The 20,719-nt window shown below is 40.8% G+C and overlaps 1 protein-coding gene across 2 annotated transcripts in view; it reads left to right on the plus strand.

Moving 5' to 3' along the window:
• Window positions 1–20,719, plus strand: part of ANKRD33B (ankyrin repeat domain 33B) — a 175,091-nt gene that overhangs the window by 64,958 nt on the left and 89,414 nt on the right. The window lies entirely within an intron of this gene.

The following is a 20,719-nucleotide window of genomic DNA, read 5'->3' on the forward strand; positions in this document are numbered from 1 at the left end:
AGTACCACTTCTGCACGGGTTTGCCCACATTTCCCTGCAGGATCACAAAGCCCAAAATGTCAAAATGTCATCCTTGGTCACAGGTTCCCACTTTCTGCTTCTTGTAAAGCTCAGGTGTGGAACACCTAACTGTAGACCAGCATAAGTACCTAGATAAAACAAAATAAAAAAGGTATTTTAGGATATGTTCTTTTATAGTTTGGTGAAGGTTGCAAGTGATCAAATGATACATTCAAGAAGTGATTTATAAGTCATCAAAAGTTCAACAAAAGGTCAGATCAAGGTCAGGGCTAACAGTGGGCAAAATGTAAATCAGGGCAGTGGGCAATGATGTTTGTAGTGTTTTTTTACTGTAAAAACTATTTAAAAGCAGATTACATTGTAATCTGCTTTTAAATTTCCCGCTTGGCCACACCCCTACAATCCATCACTCCACTTGCATCACCCGGAAGATGTCACATCTTCCCGGGTGAATCGAGTGGGGATGTCCCGCCCTGCCTTACCCCTGAATCCACCAATGCTGCTGTTCGCATCACCAGGAAAATGCGAGCATCACATCTTCTGGGTGATGCGAGCAACAATAGTAAATCTCGGGGGGTGATGCCAGCGGGAAATCGCCGCTTGCATCACCCCAAGACTTTTCCTATTGCTCCTCACATCAGCAGTTAGATGCAATGCACAATGCAGAAGTCCTGCATTGTGCATCGCATCTAACTGTTGATGCGAGCAGCAGCTTGGCTGGGACCCCTGCGGACATTTAAAAGCGGTAATCTGCTTTTAAATTTCCCAGCCGGCCACACCCCCAATGCAAAAACGCCCCAGCATTAAAGCAGGATCGTTGGATCGCCGCTGGATCGTGGGGCACAGGTAAGTGGGGCTTTTTTTCTTACCCAGAGTATGACTCGGGGTTACCGCTTTTTGCAATTAAAATCCAGTAAAAAGTCACACTTGGGATTACCGCTAGGGGGGTTAAGCACCAAAGGATTTATGGCACTTGGTTTCAATGGGCCTGATTTATTAAAGCTCTCCAAGGCTGGGGAGGATACACTTTCATCAGTGAAGCTGGGTGATCCAACGAACCTGGAATGGATTTCTTCAAAGTCTTTTACTATTTGCTAGAAAATGTTTGCCTCCTGGACCGAACCATTCCAATTTTCTGGATCTCCCAGCTTCACTGATGAAAGTGTATCCTCTCCAGCCTTGGAGAGCTTTAATAAATCAGGCCCAATGTTTGAAGTAGCACAGACACAAGCTACTCTTCAAGCTGTTCCAGTGCCAGTTGGAGGATCTCCTCATCACCATTATCCTGACTCAAAGGGATTCCAGCTAATGCCACATCTGAGCTTATCTTCAGGGGCCCCTGCAAATGAACTTTACTACAATGTGTATCTCAACATATCATTGCTTTGTGTGTATACAACTACACCAGAACTCTTGTTGGATTTATTTGTTCATATACTATTCCTGTATGTTGACTGTTTAGGCTGTTAATTAACATTTACTTTATAAACATATTGTCATTTCTTTTCTGTGTACAGGTATCTTTTAATGATGTTATATTATGCTGGGTGCAGTAGTCCATCTGCTCCCACACATCTCATTTGGATTACTGGTTTATTTCCTAGGAAAGGAACCTCCTCTGCTCTCACCTATCCTGGGTGGAGGCACTGCCAAACCTAGTAACAAATCCACTCTTCCACATAACAAAGGCTTTAGTTCTCCCCGAGACGTACAGGCTTAGCGCTATAGCCTGTTTGGAGTAGTTAATCTCATATAATTCCCAATACAGGGCTACAAATGTTTAGTAAACTACAGGCTTCTTAGGTACAAAATTATAGAAATGGTACTTAGGAATGTAGTTTAACTGAAATTGGTTTCTGGAGTGTTAACATAAAGGGAAATGATATATCTGAATGTACAGGACATTAACATGTACAGGTTAATCATATGGTAGATACGGGAAAGGTAGGTTGATCCAAAAATGAAATTTGTTTTTTGACTACAATTTTTTCAGTTTCTAAACCCAGAACAGTTATATTTATTAGGTAGTTAAAAAAGGAAACTTTACCAGAGCATAGAGGTTTCAAAATAAAAGAGAATTAGCCTGAAAAAAATAAATGTGAATCTGACCATAATGGATAAAATACCTATTCATCAATAAAGTAATTGAGGGTAATGGTAATTTGCATTTAGTATGTAATACTACATTGCAACCTTCACAAAAGTCTTTTTTTATTTGGAAAAAGAATAATGAATTTCTATGTAGTTTTTGGGGCTGCACCCCCTGGCAGGTGTCACAGAATTACCTGGAGCGCAGAGTCTAAGTGTCTGCCAGTCTTTACCAGAGCACCCTGCAAGGGATAATGGGCCAGTGACCCTAGTGGCCACCGGACTATTTTGCTACGGGGAGATCACCAAGTCACAGTGCCTGGTTTCTCCTACCAGGGGTGAGCAGAACAGAGGGCTTTGTGTAGGGACACCCAAGAACGACAGCCAGAGGCAAAGTCTAAGTGGACAGAGGTCAGGGCAGGTGGCTGGCAGTGCAGTCCGAGTTCAGGCACAGGTCAGGGCTGGCGACAGGCAAGGGTAGTCCAGGTTCAAGGCAGAGGTTGCGCAGGGTATGCTAAAAAAGGCACATCTTTGCTCAGCTAAAAGTAAGCTGAGAATGCTGAAAGCTGCCAGACAGATGATCTGCAAGTGCTAACAGTAGTTTTTCTTATGGTACAACACATCTGTAACTTAAAAGTCTAGCTGGTGATGTGGATTAGATTCATTCCAAGTTTATTTATCATAAGACCAATCCAACTTTAGAGGATGCTGGTAATTATGTGTGTTGTATATCATATGACTAATATGTAGAAATGTGGAACAACAAAGGTTATAAGAGTATCTCCAGAAAAAACTACATGGACTGATGTACAAGTGAGAGTAATTAGTTTATTTCAAATTAATCAGTTCCTACATATCCAAAATGCTAACAATATTTGATTAATACAGAATTACATATGGACCCTATTTAATGTACAGCGCTGCGTAATATGTTGGCGCTATATAAATCCTGTTTATTAATAATAATAATAATAATAATAATCAATTGTTTAGTGGAAATTTAAACAATACAACTAGAAGTAAAAGAAGTTTCCAAACTTTGGGAAATATAACAAATGCTATAATTACTAACACATTGAAAACTGATCCTGAGACTTTCCCAGGCATTTATCACCAGACAGATCCTCGGGTCAGGCATCCTAAGCGTTTAGGTATGTACCTATATAAACAGCTGAAATCAGTTAACTCATTCAGAAAATTTTAGGTCATTTAAAAATATGCTCATTTCTAAGCTAATATATATGTTTGAAATATTTGAACACATCTTCCTTTTTTATTTAGGGCTAACTGGAAGATGTGTGCCATTTGAAAGAATGATTTGTTAAGGAAAGATTGACTTTTAACGCAAGCTCGCTAGTGTCAAGCTGCTGGAGATGGGTGCCTCGAAGCGCCAGATCATTTCAACTGATAAATGTCGGGAGAATACGCAAGCGTATTCTCGGTGGCTGAAAAGCCGTTGATAAATAGGTTAGAGGGGTTTGATGCCGGATCACAAATATGTGCTTGTGCGAGCTTCTTATCTTGCTTCATGAATCCGGCCCGTAAGGTTTAAATGGAAGCAAAGAGTTCAATGAAGCTTAAATTTAGTTAAGGAGCAATCCCATTTGGCCCACTCCTTCCCATTCCAGTAGGGAAAAAAATGCTGTCCACTATTTGGGCACCTCTGTACCGAAAGATATAGCCTTAGTATATAGTTTAAACTTCCTATTCCTATTACCGTATTTTTTGCCCTATAAGACGCACTTTTTCTTTCCCAAAACTGGGGGGTAAAAGTTAGTGCGTCCTATACGACAAATGTGTTATAAAATAATTAAAATAATATACTCACCCGATACCCGATCCTGCGTGTGTCTCTGGCTGCATGCAGCGTCTGTCTCCTCTCTTCTGGCACCACCTCGTGTCTTCTCCTGTCTGTAAAGCAGAGCGAAAGAAGCCGACACAGCGCCACCTGCTGTTCCCTGTCCTAACTGCCGTACAGTGGAAAAAAAGCACAGAGTGATCAGAAGGGGAATTTTGAATGACACAGAGTGATCAGAAAGGGAATTTTGAATGACACAGAGTGATCAGAAAGGGAATTTGAAAGGCACAGAGTGATCAGAAAGGGAATTTGAATGGCACATGAGTGATCAGAAGGGGAATACCGGTATGAATGGCACATGAGTGATCAGAAGGGGAATAATCTTTCAGAATCTTTTTTTTCTAGATTTTCCTCCTTTAAAATTGGGTGCGTCTTATATTCCGGAGCGTCTTATACGGCGAAAAATACGGTAATTAAAATTTCATCTGAAGTACAAAAGTGGAGCAAGAAAACACTGTCCTGGTTTGGCAGGGTGAACACCTGTAAGAATACCATTCTTTTCAAATTTATATGGAGAACTACAGGCCCTAGAATAGACCGAAAATTAATTTTTCGCCCAAAGGGAGAAAGAGGGCTAGGTATTTCAAACATGGCCCTCTTCTGGGCTGTTGCGGATTTGGTACAGGTATTGGATTGGTGCTTCCACACAAAAAATGAGTAGATAAACAATGGGTAGTTTTGGAGCAGTCCTTCAACGAAACTCAACTTAAGGCTCTGCCCTGGCTCAAACACCTACCAAAGGCACAAGCTACACCCCATGATGAAGCCCACATGAGTAACATGCCAGAAATATTTTCCTCATGCCAATATTTATCTGGCTCGATCCTCTGTTTATCCTATTTTGGGTAATCCAGCTTTTAGCCCAGGCCTGGAAGACCCCAGATTCTATGACCTGCTGAAGATATTCATGGCTACGCATTTTCTAATTACCTTGCAATGAACCTCCTTAATCCACCTCACATCAACAAATCTCCCCTTTAAGTGTGACTTCTGGTGCTACCTGCAAATGCTTTTTGCTCTCACTCCTCCCAGGATCGAGCTATGCAAGACCTCTAACTGAATTTAAAACTCTGTGGACACTTGAAGCTTCAGACACTCTTTCAGCTTTTTAAGACTTTTTAACAGTCTCCCTCTCTGATTCAAATCCCTCTGTTTTTCATACTTGGGAAGTGGAGCTGGGTGACTAATTCACTCCACTCCAAAAATGGAGAATACTGCAACTCAACAAGGCCTCTATCAGTAGTTACTACCAAGTTACTGCCAAAAAATGGCCTGCTGTTGCGGGACTGCTGAATTAAGGTAAGGGAGTTCTCACAGCAGTTCATGGATTTTGTAAAACCTAACAACCCAGCTTTTTTCCTACTACATCATACCCACATACCCATGAAAACATACCACAAATCGATGTTAGCACACTTATACAATGAGGCTAGGGCTTGCATTTTATGTTTCTTCTAAAATGTTCCCCATTTTTGTTGTTCCCTTAAGGAATTTATTAGTTCCTGCCTTACTTTTCATAAAGAACAGCCTTTCTAATGCCATGAGTACCTTGAGTAAGTGCTACATCTTATTATCCGATATACAGACCACATCACCATACCCAATTATAATAGTTATTGTTTGACTTATTTTTATGACTATTTTCTAAAAAATACCACACCCTTTAATGCTTCACTTTACACGTTTTAGACATTTGAAAAAATGAATTTGAAAATGTTATCTATTTATTATCTAAGGATGTAACAATATGGATAACATTTGAATGTGTATAATGCATATATATGTTTTTTTCTGTATAGATATACCTTGTACCTCACAGCTATAAACTGACATGATTTTGTGTTTAAAACTTTATTATACTCATACTAATATATTATACTGTAAAATGCATTTTCATGAATAGCTTTTAGACATAAATCCGGACAGAAATGAGCCGCCCAGGAGGTTAAACCCCAAAATAACATCAACTCTGTCAAGTAAGATAGATATATGACATATGTTCTGCCCTTCACTTCACATTCAGTTACGTACATGAGCATGATATCATATAAAGTTATGGGTTTCTAACAATTCCTCCTCTTGAGGGTGAGATTTTTTCGATCCCTCAAAAGTTTATAGGCTGACGTACTCAACTATTCATAAAATTGATACAAATGAAATTAATCAACACTTTACTATAGTGTTATTATAAATATATGCTCATAAATGTATGTTAAAAAGTATGGTAAACTGTGATCATATAATTAATTATGTACCAATTTGGACCAATGTGACTTCTTTCAGTCACATTGGTCCACTGAAAAGTCTTTTTCTTCTCATCCAGAAATAATCCTTAGAACACAATTTGTGATTCCTTTAAGCAATTTGAAACCTAAAGATAAAAGTTATAATATGTAAATACTTTCATATGTATAAAGGAGTAGTCTTTTTCTCATCATTTGTCTTTTGGCTGTAACACAAACTTTTATTATGTTGGTCATCATCAGGAGGCTATTTAACCTTTTCTGGATACTCATGGCTGTTCACAGATCTTCCTCCAGGTCATCACTGTAGGTCTCACCCTATCGATAGTAATCATTCTTTACTAAAAATTTGAGAATATTGATTATCAGTATCAACATCATCATCGATCACACATAGCAACTTTTCATCAGGAGCAGTGATTTCAACAAATTATTTCGACATCTGGCAATGTAGCATGTGGAACCATTCAACATGAGTAAAGTGACATGGTTGGCATACCTGTCGGCCATAATATCATAGTTCATAAATTCAACCAACATATTATGATATCTTTATTATGCACAGAGATGCCAGAAGTTTGAATTGTCTCTTCCTTTATGTCCCAGTTGACAAAACTTATATATATTTCAAGTTTTTTATTTATCCATGTTCCTCTGATAAAGTTTTTAATAACAAAACTCAGGAAAAACAAAGACCTTCATAGGTCATCATAAACTCATCATGAAGTTCGATAATGATTACCCTGTTTTCTTGATTGAAGTCTTCTTTCCCTATCTTTATAAACTAAAATTAGTTTTCCTATACTATGTTCATCACAGTGTACCATCTATAAATAATATAACATTTCATATGATACTTTTATTCATGAAACATAAAAAAAACTATTATGTAAGTAATTAATCCTAATATTGTGAAGTTTTATTATTTACATTCATTGATGTGTTTGCTTTGGAACGAAAACCTTGATAATCAGCATAGTTTTTATGTATTCCCTTGTAATCAAATTTAACCTCCTGAGCGTTACACTGAGGTCTAGATTTCTGTACCAAAAGTGATCCATTGTTTTTCATGAAATTTTTTTTTTAAATTGTAGACCTGTAACTTACAGAAATATGTCCGAACAGGGGTTCTAGTAGATATTATTAATATATGGACGGAGGACGACGCTGGAATACGAAAACGACGCTGGATGAGCACAGGGGGACCAGGTAAGTAAGGATGGGAAAAATCTCGGGGTTAACCATCCTTACAATTTTTTTTTTGCCCGAACGAAGGTCGGGCTTAACGGCAAGGAGGTTAAAAAATATTATATTGAATCATAAACCCATATTGCTTATTCATGGCATAATGATCTGTATAGTATATATACGTAAAACCATTTTCGTTACTTTTCATTTGGTTCAATTTTTCCTTTTATTATATACTTATTACTTAAAGACAATTGTGTCAACATAATATAAAATAATCATGACTAAAATAATATTAGAGAACTGTGCACTTACTCTCCATCGTTGTTTTGAGTAATTTCACTATATATATATCTATCTATATATATATATATATATATATATATATATATTTATTTTATTTTTTTTATACATGTATATATATATATATATATATAGAAATATATATTTATATAGATATATATATATATGTATATAATATTTACACAATGCATAAGAAAACATTTTAATAATACTAACTCTGAAGAGGAATCCTGTCTTGTAATAATTCCCTTTGCAATGATTTTTTATAGATCTATACCTCATACTTTTAAGCAGTTGTATTAGTAAACAGCTGTTGGTTGTCAATCATTTTAAACTGCAACTTAAACTACGTCTACAATGTATGGTAATCAATGCAATATTTAAACAAGTAACATAATTTTGTGGACCTCTTATTCAACTATTCAAAATATTAACCTATCATCTCAAAACCAGTATTTAAAACATTTTATTTTAATTAGGAATAGTACATTGATATTAATGATGCATCATTTTATGTCTTTCATAATATTATTTTCTCTTCTTCTGCTGAAGAGATTATTGTTATGAGTTTGACTTTTAATAAAAAAATTTCCAACATCTTTAGGTCCATCTAATAAACATCAAATAATAAAAAAGTCAAAGTCAAAATTCAACAATAACCCTTTATCTTATAACATCATCCTAAATAAAGTTTATTTATTGGTACCATTAACATATAACACTTGACAAACAAACATGTAACAAATAATTACCCAATACCATGGCAACTTATTTTGTTGGTCTTCTTTAACTACTTTTAAGTTATTTATTGTCCTTCAAGTTTTAATTTACCCACTGTTGGTTAAGTTGCAACCTAATCCCCTCAAAGGTTTCCATTATCATGTGTTTTTAACAACCATGTGTCTTGTCCATCAACAAAAGACCTCTGTAAGCTTGAATAGGAGAGGAGGAGAAGAAGAAGCAGGCTTTTTAAGGCACAGATGTGTAGTTATTGTAAAAAACATAATAACTATATTTGAATACAAAATAGGGTATTTAAGAACATACAATAGGCAATTCAACATATAAATAGGTGTGAAAGATTCAACCTATTTACATAGTGCTTCCTCGGGGGATTAGGAGACCCTAAAGTCATTTCAATATAAATAATATCCACAGATATAAAGACCTATAAAAGTATCTTGTGATATGCTAACTTACTGTATGCATATGTGAAGATTGGACCAAATAGGAAAAACTGTATGTTGTTTGATGTCCAGGCTGATCTTTTCCGAAAAAAAACGGAAAGAAATGAACCGCCAGGGAGGTTAATGTTGATTAGAGTTTCTGTAAAAGCATTATATAGAGTGTTAAATGTTCTACTGAGAATAAAATATTTTATTAACCACCTGAGCGTTACACTGATAATTAAGTGCAGGGATCTCCGTTAGGGCAGGGATCAGCAGCGTGCTTCCTTGTTCAGAATCGCGGGGGCACGTGTGCAGGCTTTTTACTTTCAGTTTGGCTCAGGAGGAGACAAGCGCTGGAGCCAGAATCAAGGACACACACGCAGGATCAGATATCTGGGGCTGTCTTATTAACGGGTGAGTGTCTTATTTTAATTATTTTTTCAAAAATCGGGGGTGGCTTACTTAATGGGGATGTCTTAAAATCGGAGAAACACGGTAGTACTTAGCTGTTAAGTATTGAAGATTTTTGCATCAGTTCTTGGAATAGTGAGTACTAGTGTTGTTGCTCAAATTTGGGTTGTCCTAATGTTCGACCTGAATATGACCGTTCGAATTCGGGTGGACCCGACCCGAATTTTGCCTGATTCGAAGCCCCAAATTCGACCCTCCCACAATGCCTAGGGACCTCCCCAATGATGCCTAGGACCCTCCAATAACAGCAAGGATGCTCCCCCCCATGTTTGTTGTCGCAGGCAGCCGATTGGCTATCTGTCACTGCATGCCACACAGGCAGCCATTGGCCTATATAAGGCCAGGGTGTGCCTGCATTTACCACTCCTGACAGAGATTTGCTACCATCACACCCTCGCTGACTGCGTGCACAGTATCACACTTGTACTAAGAGACAGACACACAGACGTAGTGTATACTGCAGTATATAGTTTGTATACTGTGCTGCATATTACAAGCGTCACCACTGAAGGAAAGTGCTGCATACAACACACACAGCGCACTTGCATTTTTTGTGTCAACCCGCCCCCTTCCCCCCCAAAAAAAAAAATCCATTTACTGTACACATTTACATATTCATATAGCATATTAGCTACAAAGTATTTTGCAGGGTGTCAAGCCACAAAAAAAAAATGTCTATACTGTCTGGCCAAAGAGGAAAGGGCAGCTTTGGCAGGGGTGGCAAGCAAAGCAGTATGAGTTTGTTTTTAGCTGCGGACTCAAGAACAAGAAGCGCTGCTGTTGGTGGTGGGCATCCATTATTGCCACACCATGAACAAGACGTAGTGGAGTATATGACCCAGCCTGGGTCAAGTGATTGTACCCCCTCTTCATCCCAGACAGGTACAGGTGTTCCAAACAGTCCATGATACACCTGTTCCTCCTAGTTCTTCATCAGCGGCTGGAAAGTCACGTGTACAGCAGTATGTAGAGGAGTCCCACCGAGGGGTTGGAGAGGCGAAGCTACAAGCATTCCTTCAAGATGCTCAGCTGTTTCAGTCATCTGACAAAGAGAGTCAGTTCACAGGCTTTCCCCCCACTTACTTTTTACCAGAACACTCTGAGCCCGGTGAGCCAATTCAAACTGGCTCCAAAAGGCCGCTGCTTCCTTTCGGCACATATAGGGAAACTGTCTCTTCTGATGATGATGATGTCTTTGAACCGACATGGGGCAAACAAGGAGATCATCATAGGCAGGAAGAAGAGGAGGAGGAGGAGGAAGAAGAGGAGGAGGAGGTTGCAGAGCGCCCTCAAAGGGGGAGAGGGAGGAAGAGGGTAAAAGCCACCCACACTCTGCATTCTTCAAGTACCAGTGAGGCAAATCATGGACGTAAATCGTCGGAAGCTGTCACCACAGCTATGTCTCAACAACCGCGGACCGCCACCACGAGCACCAGCTCCAGAGCACTTTTCGGCCCAGTTAGATGTTCGCCAGTGTGGGCATTTTTTAATGTCCATAGTGATGACAAAACTATGGTCATCTGTAAACTGTGTGCTCAACACTTGAAACAAGGCAAAAACCCAAACAAACTTGGAACAAGTTGCATGAGCACTCATTTAAAAAGCCTCTACCCAGTAACCTGGCGGGAACACCTGGTCAAAGCACAGAGCTCTGTGCAACCACCTCCGCCCAAGAAGCAAGCTCAAACTGGTGGATCTTCCTCCGCTGCCTTTCCTCCTTCAGCCACCAAAGTTACCCGTGCTGCTGCCAGCAATTTGAGTGGGGCATGTAGCCGAACATTACCTTTTTCAGGCTCCACCTGAGCCTGTGAGCAGGAGCTCCAACACAGATCGGCTGCTGTTTGTTGCATTGCTAGCAGTCAAGACCAGGCATCATTGCCATTCCCCACAACTTCTACCCAATCGTCCAATCTTTCTGTGGTTAGCATTAGCAGCATCCAACCTTCCATCCCCCAGATGCTGGAGCGCAAGAGGAAAAATGGCCCAAATGACCCCAAAACAAAGCTAATCAATGCGGCAATTGCACAGCTGATTGCGTTAGAGCTCCTCCCTTACCAGCTGGTGTACTCCAATGCGTTCCAATACACATTCCTCTGCGCGAACCCACAGTACCTTTTGCCTAAGCGACAGTATTTTGCAGAAAAAAGTGTTCCTGCTTTGCATGAACACGTGCAGAGCAATGTATCCATGGCCCTGCAGCACTCAGTTTCTGGCAAGGTGCACCTGACAACCGACAGTTAGTCGAGCAAGCATGGAGTGGGAAGATATATTTCCTATACAGCTCACTGGGTAACTTTGGTGGCAGCAGGGGAAGATGCAGCTTCAGCAAGGCCTGCATACCTACCTCCGCTCAGAGCACATCGCCATGCAATTTCCTCCTCAACCTCCACTTCCACCTCCTCCTTTGACTCTTGTGCCTCAACCTCTTCCTCCAGGGACACTTGCAGCATCTGTTTACCGCCAGCAACAACCTGCAGTTTGCTATTTGGGTGCACAATTCAGACGTTGCCAAGCAGTCCTGAGGTTGCGAAGCCTGGGTTCCCTCAGCCACACGGGCGCAGCCATTCTATGTGCCTTGGAGCAGGAGGACATATGGTTAACTCTCAACAGACTTCAGTCAGGCAAGGTCGTGTGTGACAACGGGGCCAATATGCTGGCAGCCCCGCGTTGTGGGAAACTCACACACGTACCTTGCCTGGCTCACTTCATGAACCTGATAGTACAGCACTTCCTTAGGAATTACCAAGGCCTCCAGCCACTGTTGCTGAAGGCCAGAAAGTTGTCAGCGCATTTCCGCTGGTTGTACACGGCCAGTGCCAGATGAGGATTTACAGCGAAATCTCCACCTGCCAGTGCATCGGTTAATTTGTGATGTGGCCACACGTTGGAATTCCTCCTTTTACATGCTGCAGCGGCTGGCTGATTAACACAAAGCGGTGGTGGATTATATGGCAGAGTCTGATCGTTTCAGACGTATACCTACAATACCTTTCTTCAGCCCTGCCGAGTGGCTGCAAATTGAGGACTTGTCCACTATATTGTCACCTTTTCAAGAGGCCACCAGGATGATCAGCAGAGATCAGGCCTGTGTCAGTGACACCATCCCCATCATATGCCTGCTGGAACAGATGATGGTGGATCTCGGACACGACACAGAGCGGACGCTGCATCAAGGGATGACGTTTCAAACATCATCTCGGACATGCGTGCCTACTAGGCATAGTGCACCGCAAATCCAGGAAGAGGAGGAGGTGGAAGAGGATGAGGAGGACATTGCAGGCATGGGAGAAGGGGAGGAAGGGGCAGAGGAGGATATTGAGGGTACATGGCATCCATCCACGCCAGGACCCACTGGGCTACTGGATATCCAAGCTTAAGCAGTGGCCGAAGCTGGCAGAACATGCCATTCAGATCCTTCCCTGCCCAGCCACAAGTCTGTTATCTGAAAGAGCGTTCAGTGCAGCTGGGGGCGTAGTGAGTGACAAATGGATTCGGCTCTCTGCGGAAAATGTCGACCAAATCACTTTTATTAAAATGAATAGGGCTTAGATCGGCAATGACTTCAACACCCCCTCTGAAGAGTGTACTGATTAGTCGTTAACTGCTGCAGGGACATCTTGATGGGAAAAGCACGTTCACAGCCTTTCGGCATCTCCTTCTACTCCTTCCCCTAGTGGCCCTCTACCTTTACTCTGTTTCTGAGGTCTATAACTTGCAATGGAGCTGTGTAACTGGGTAATTTTTTTCCCCGAACACCTCCCTCAGGGCCCTCTGCCTCTATTTACTTTGAGGTCTATATCACTTGTAATTGAGCTGTGTGATTCATAATTAAATATTTGCATTTTTAGTAGAGAAATACATAAATTTTTCTGTCCTTTTGGATAGATAGCAAGTGGTATCAAAAATAAATATCTGTATTTTATTTTACAGAAATACTTAAGTTTTTATGGCTTTTTTGAAAAAAATACAGATATTTCATTCTGATACCACTTGCTATCTATCAAAATAAACAGAAAAATTCTGTTTTTCTATTTAAAAAAAATACAGATATTTAATTCAGGCTACAACTTGCTATCAAAAAAAGCCATAAAAATGTATGTATTTCTATTAAAAAAAATACAGTTATTAAATTATGATTTATAATTAAATATCAGTATTTTTTAGAGAGAAATACAGATTTTTTTATGGCTATTTAGATAGATAGCAAGTGGGATTAAAATTCAATTCATGTATTTTTTTTTACAGAAATAAAGAAAATTTTATGAGTTTTGTAGATAGATACTAAGTGCTATCAGAATGAAATATCTGTATTCTTTATGGATAAATATAGAAATTTTTCTGGCTTTTGTGATATATTACAAGAGGTATAATTTAGGATACCTCTTGCAATCTATCACAAAAAACCTAAAAATGTCTGTATTTCTGAAAAAAAATACAGATATTTTATTATGATAGCACTTGGTATCTATCCTAAAACCCATGAAAAATTCAGTATTTGTCTCCAAAAAATACAGATATTTCATCACACTTTGCTATATATCTCCAAGCCATAAAAAATTCTATATTTCTCTCCCAAAAATCTAGATAATGAATTCTGATAGCACTTGGTATCGATCCAAAAGACCATAAAAAATTCTATATTTCTCTACAGAAAATACAGATCTTTAGTTCTGATCCCACTTTGCTTTATATCCCTAAAGCCATAAAAATTGATATATTACAAACAATACAGATAATAATTCTTAAATTATATATTTTTCTCCAAAAAATACAGATATTTTTTTCTGATAGTGTTTGGTATGTATCCTAAAACCTATAAAAATGTATGTATTTATGTGAAACAAATACAGATATTTAACTGTGATAGCACTTGCTAGATATCCACAAATGATAAAAAATGTATGTTAAAAATGATAAAAAATGTATTTCCCCGTGGATTTCACCAAGTCCGTTCCCTTTTATGTGGTTTCACTAGATAGTAGGTATGGAAAGTGTGATTTTCGTTAATCCATTCATGTCTCAATTAGCTACAGCTTCTACACTGTCCATAGAGGTGATGGCCTCAACCTCCAATGCGGTCCACGCTCTGTCACAGGGCCCACCGCCTCCTACTGCCTGTTACTGCTGCCACCTTCCCAGTACCCAACTCTAGATGCAAGATACTAATGCCGTCCACACTTTGTCTCAGAGCCCACCACCTCCTCATCCTCCTGCTGTAAATGATGCTGCCGCCTGCCCAGTACCGAACTCTAGATGCCAGATACTAATGTCATCCACACTCCGTCTCAGAGCCCACCGCCTCCTCCCCCTGCTGTAAATGATGCTGCCACCTGCCCAGTACCGAACTCTAGATGCCAGATACTAATGCCGTCCACACGCCGTCTCAGTGCCCACCGCCTCCTCCTCCTGCTGTAAATGATGCTGCCGCCCACCGCCTCCTCCTCCTGCTGTAAATGATGCTGCCACCTGCCCAGTACCCGACTGTAGATGCCAGATACTAATGCCATCCACACTCCGTCTCAAAGCCCACAGCCTTTTCCTCCTGCTGTAAATGATGCTGCCACCTGCCCAGTACCCGACTGTAGATGCCAGATACTAATGCCATCCACACTCCATCTCAGAGCCCACCGCTTCCTTCTCCTGCTGTAAATGATGCTTCCGCCTGCCCAGTACCCGACTTTAGATGCTAGATACTAATGCCGTCCACGCTCCGTCTCAAAGCCCACCGCCTCCTCCTCCTCCTGCTGTAAATGATGCTGCCCCCTGCCCAGTACCAAACTCTAGATGCCAGATACTAAGGCTGTCCACACTCCGTCTCAGAGCCCACCGCCTTAAAATCATGCTGTTACTGCTGCCGTCTACCTAGTACCCAACTCTAGATGCCAATTACTAATGTCGTCCACACTCCGTCTCAGTGCTAAATGCCTCCTCCTCATGCTGTTACTGCTGCTGCCCAGTACCCAACTCTAGATGCCAGTTACTAATGCCGTCCACACTTTGTCTCAGAGCATAGCACCTTTTCCTCCTGCTGTTACTGCTGCCGCCTTCCCAGTACCCAGTACCCAGCTGTAGATGCCAGTTAACAATGCTGTCCATGCCGCATTTTGGAAAGCTACAGCTAGCAGATAGGAAAAGGCAGTCCCCTACAAAGCAATGTCTCCACTAGCTACAGCTTCTAAAATGTCCATATAGGTGATGGCCTCAACCACTAATGCCATCCTTGCTCTGTCTCAGGGCCCACCGCCTCCTCCTCCCAGTACCCAGCTCTAGATGCCAGTTAACAATGCCATCCACACTTCTCAGGGCCCACCACCTCCTTCTTCTGCTTTCATTGTTGCTGCCGCCTGCCCAGTACCCAACTCTAGATGCCAGTTACTAATGCCATCCAAACTTCATCTGAGGGCCCACCGCCTCCTTCTCTTGCTGTAACTGATGCTGCCACCCACCCAGTACCCGACTGTAGATGCCAGATACTAATGCCATCCACACTCCGTCTCAGAGCCCACCACCTCCTCTTCCTGCTGTAAATGATGCTGCCTCCTGCCCAGTACCCGACTTTAGATGCCAGATACTAATGCCGTCCACGCTCCGTCTCAAAGCCCACCACCTCCTCCTGCTGTAAATGATGCTGCCGCCTGCCCAGTACCAAACTCTAGATGCCAGATACTAAGGCTTTCCACACTCCGTCTCAGAGCCCACCGCCTTCGAATCATGGTGTTACTGCTGCTGCCTGCCTAGAACCCAACTCTAGATGCCAATTACTAATGTCGTCCACACTCTGTCCCAGGGCCCACCACCTCCTTCTTCTGCTGTTACTGATGCTGCTGCCTGCCTAGTACCCTACTAGGCAGTGGTGCATCTTTAATGACACCCCAAAGTGTGTAATCTGAAATTTGTGATTGAATGTAGAAGGCCACGTCTTCTGCTTCATCCATCGGTACCACGCTTTATCGGACTAAATTTCTGTGTATGTTACCCCGGTACTGGGAAGTGGGACAGCAGTCCATCTGTATATGATGGGAGACACCGGTATATTTAACGGGAACCGAGAGGTCCTTGATGACCGCATTGAGCCATGAAGTTATTGAGCTCAGCAGACGTCTAGAGACTTCTCTACAACAAGTATGTGGCCGTCCTGGGAGACTCCATTCAAAGATCCGTCAACAAGGATCTTGTGAAAATACTGCAGAATGATGAGTTTCGGACTGAGAAGCAGCTGAAAGGGAAGGGTGAGATGTCATTTGCAAACAAAACGTTGGGGGATCTCTGGGTGAAATGCACAATGGCATAATTTACTGCCAAGTGCGTCATTACAGAACTGACCACCACCTTGTACGGTTCTATTTCCTGACCCGTGTTTCTTCGGAGTACATAGAGAGAGTGCTGGCCAACTTCCAACATGGACCTCAGCCGGACATTGTCATCATCAACTCGTGTATATTGGATGTTATCAGGTATCATGAGCAATCACTGCAAATTTTATTCAGTTTATTCGGCTCACCGAGGTGCTAAGCCCCTAATGTCTGGTGATATGCAACATGTCCATGTCTGTTGGATTCAAAGCTGGTGAAGTGCTAGAGTACCCAATTCCTAATGTGCGCTGGGATATCATAGAAGGGAATTTTTACAGCGCCACACTGGCAGATTTGCACCAATTGGATGTGATTGACATGCACTTCCACTTACGCTTCGAGCTGCGCTCCAGGGTTAAAGATGCCACCCACTCGAATCAGCTGGCTCATCGGAAGTATACCTGCATCCTGATGGCTCATATTGATTAAGCCTGGGGAGTGCAGCAGGAACAGCAGGAAGAGGAGGCCGTGGGCTCTGAGATGGAGCGTGGACAGCATTTGTAACTGGCATCTAAAGCTGGGTACTGGGCAGGTGGCAGCAGTAACAGCATGAGGAGGAGGCGGTGGGCCCTGGGACGGAGCAAGGAGGGCATTAGAGGTTGAGGCCATCACCTATATAGACAGTGTCAAAGCTGTAGCTATTGGAGACATGAATGGATGAACGAGATTCCAATCTGTCCCTACCTACTATGTAGCGAAACCACATGAAAGGGAACGGAGCTTGGCGGAATCAGCCGGGAAAGAAGACCCTGTTGAGCTTGAGTCTAGTCTGGCATCTAGAGCTGGGTACTGGGCAGTAGGCAGGCGGCAGCAGTAAGAGCAGGAGGCGTAACACAGCCATTCACACTACGTCTCAGGGCCCATCGCCACTGTAGGGACAGTGGGAATCTCATTCATCCCATTAGCTACACCTTCTACACTGTCAATAAAGGATGATGGCCTCAAGCTGTAGTGCTGCCCTTGCTCTGTCTCAGGGCCCACTGCCTCCTCCTCCTGCTGTTGCTGCTGCCGCCGCCACCTGCCCAGATGCCAGTTACCAATGCGGTCCCCGCTGCTGCCACCTGTCACTTGTAACTTATAACAGAGCTGTCTAGCTGGCTATTTTTTTGACTGAAAGACCCCCCTCAGAAACGTCTGCCTGTACTCTGAAGCCTATGTTTGGCTTATAACAGAGCGGTGAAACCTGGTGGCTAATTTTTGGACCAGAGGAACCCCCTCATGTCCCTCTCTGCCTCTACTCGGAGACCATCCGGGATGTTCCCTTGACCGCCCCAAAAAATGGCCTTGCCAGCAACAGAAAAAAGACTTTCTCATTTTGTTTTCACTTGTACAGTGTTGTGCAGAGCTGAGGGAGTCTTAACATGTCTTTTTAAATGTATTTATAGCTGTAGAAGCTCTACACAGTCCCGAAAAACAACCCAAATTTTTCCCCTATTGACTTTAATAGAGTTCAAATTCGACGGTCGATCACACGAATAATTATGCAATATTCGACCGAATAGCGGTCGAATCGAATAGTGAGCTATTCGACCAACACTAGTGAATACTAGTAAAAAGAGAATAGGTAGGTTGTTCTAAATGCTAGTATTGTTAATATACTTTAAGGTGAATGATACTGGGAGAAAAGAAATGGGATACCTGTGATGATGAGGCAGAACAAGTGGTTTCTATAAATGGGAAATTATTAGTCTAATGAGGGCTTCTAAAGTTGAAATAGTTATCCTATAAAAGTAATAGTGGTAAAAGGTACTTATTTCTTAAATTTACATTTTTGTTGGTTAATATTGTACACTATTATCATTCTATGGGCCTGATTTATGAAAGCTCTCCAAGGCTGGAGAGGATACACTTTCATCAGTGAAGCTGGGTGATCCAGCAAACCTGGAATAGATTTCTTAAAACCATTTGCTATTTCCTAGCAAATATTTCTAATCCTGGACCAGATCCATTCCAGGTTTGCTGGATCGCCCAGCTTCACAGGGGAAAGTGTATCCTCTCCAGCCTTGAAGAATTTTAATACATTTGTCCCAATGCGTTTATTGCCATAATTATTAATAATTTTAGTAATTAGTGATTAACATATATCACATAATCATGCATTTTGAAGCACAGATGCTAACAGCCATTTCATTCAATTACAACAACATGCTTTCAAAATATGCAAGCTATATATTCCATGGAACAACTTTCACTTCTCTTTTAGTAGAACATTTATCTTGGAAAGAAAAAGTCATAAAGAACATTAGAGTCCCATTTATTGAAAAATTCAATACCATCATTACAATATAAAACAAATTAATGATCCTCCTGTTATCCCTAAATAGAGAGGAGAAAAGTATGGTCCTATTTATCAACTTGTCATGACAACCAGTATACATATGTGGAGCATATTCATATCACATCACCTCAATGTATATAATTTGATAAGCAAATAGTAGCTTTTTAATTAATATTTAGCATCATTGACCATATCTGTAACACTATAAGAAAAATGTATTCCACATAATATACATTTGATTTAAAATATCATAAATTATAATATTATAATATTAACTATATATTGCTAACTATACTATAATAATAATTATATATTATAATATTAACCCCTGACTCGAGGTGGATTTTACCTGCAAAAAGCGAGTCACACTCGGGGTCACCTAAAACTTTCAAAAAAAACCCACTTACATTGCTCCCTTCACTTCCCCTGGCATCCTGCTTGTCCCCGCAGGTCCTGTGGACACGTCCTCCTCCTTCGATTTTCAGCTGCAAACTGCAGAGACGATCTCTGGGGCTTCCTGGTGACGTCGGCGCATGCGTCGGTACGGGCTTCAATTTATTTGATTCAATATAAAATAACTGTATTGAGTCCAATATAAAGAAATTCTCATATAATATATATATATATATATATTATATATGCCACTGTACAGTTATATTACATGTTTTACTATTTTTTTATTTTTTTTTTAGATTTTTGTGTTTTTTTTAGTTAAAGTTCATTAATAAATTTATTACATTTATTAAACATATTTTAGTGAGTTATGTCTAAGAATTATAGCCTACAATGTAAAACAAATTTCCATGCAAAAAATGTAACACTTTTTGCATGTAAATACGGAGAGAATTAGAACAGTGGTGGGTTAAAATATATTTTACACAGTATATATTTTAAACAAATTTCTTAGAAAGAGAATATTCTTTTGGATAAAGCCTGAACATCGTTACCACAAAACAATTTATACAAATATTTAAAGTATTATCCTATGCTTACCTGGATCTTGTTCCTAAATTAGAATAATTTTACCTTTGCCTTGAAAACCCATACACACAAGAAACAGATGGCTTGCTGACATGCTGGAAACTTGCAAAGCATTCTGTTAGTCTCTTTAAATTCTGATCATCCCCTTTATCATTTGGTGACACACTTCCATATTTAAAAAAGGCATCACATGCTCTACATGTTTATAGACATTATCTCCCTTTTTATGTTTTCTATTGAAGGTGCATGAGAGGAAGGAACCTTGCACCGTCATTTGCCCTGATTTATTAAGCGAATGCGCGTAAGCTTGCCACGCGCATATACGCTCTACTGGGCACAGCGTATTACCACGAGCCTGGGCCGAGTGGTGGTGCACTCGCCTACCGGCTTACAGCATTGATGAATGAGTAGTGGGGTCAGGAATTCGCCAATTAAGGTGAATAATTTTCAGCTGCACGATTGAGGTGGATCTTTTAAGCTCTGTCAATGGTGATGTCATAGCAATAAGAGCACACCTAGTCCTTGTGTCCTTGTAAGTATTATATGGGGATAACTTTGAAACATGCTGTGTTGTTTGCTCATTCGCCTTTCATGCTTGTTAGTGCAGTTTATTATCATAATGATTTGAATGATCTTGATCATTATGATTAGAACTGACACTGTTTGCATTATTTACACTGTTATTTCCACTCATAATAGATACATTCTTTTTTTCTCTGGACACATTTCTCTTATAAGGTTCATAGAAATTTGATATTTTCCTAATT

The sequence above is a fragment of the Pyxicephalus adspersus genome, chromosome 5 (assembly GCF_032062135.1).
Source record: "Pyxicephalus adspersus chromosome 5, UCB_Pads_2.0, whole genome shotgun sequence".
In the NCBI taxonomy this organism is placed as follows: Eukaryota; Metazoa; Chordata; class Amphibia; order Anura; family Pyxicephalidae; genus Pyxicephalus; species Pyxicephalus adspersus.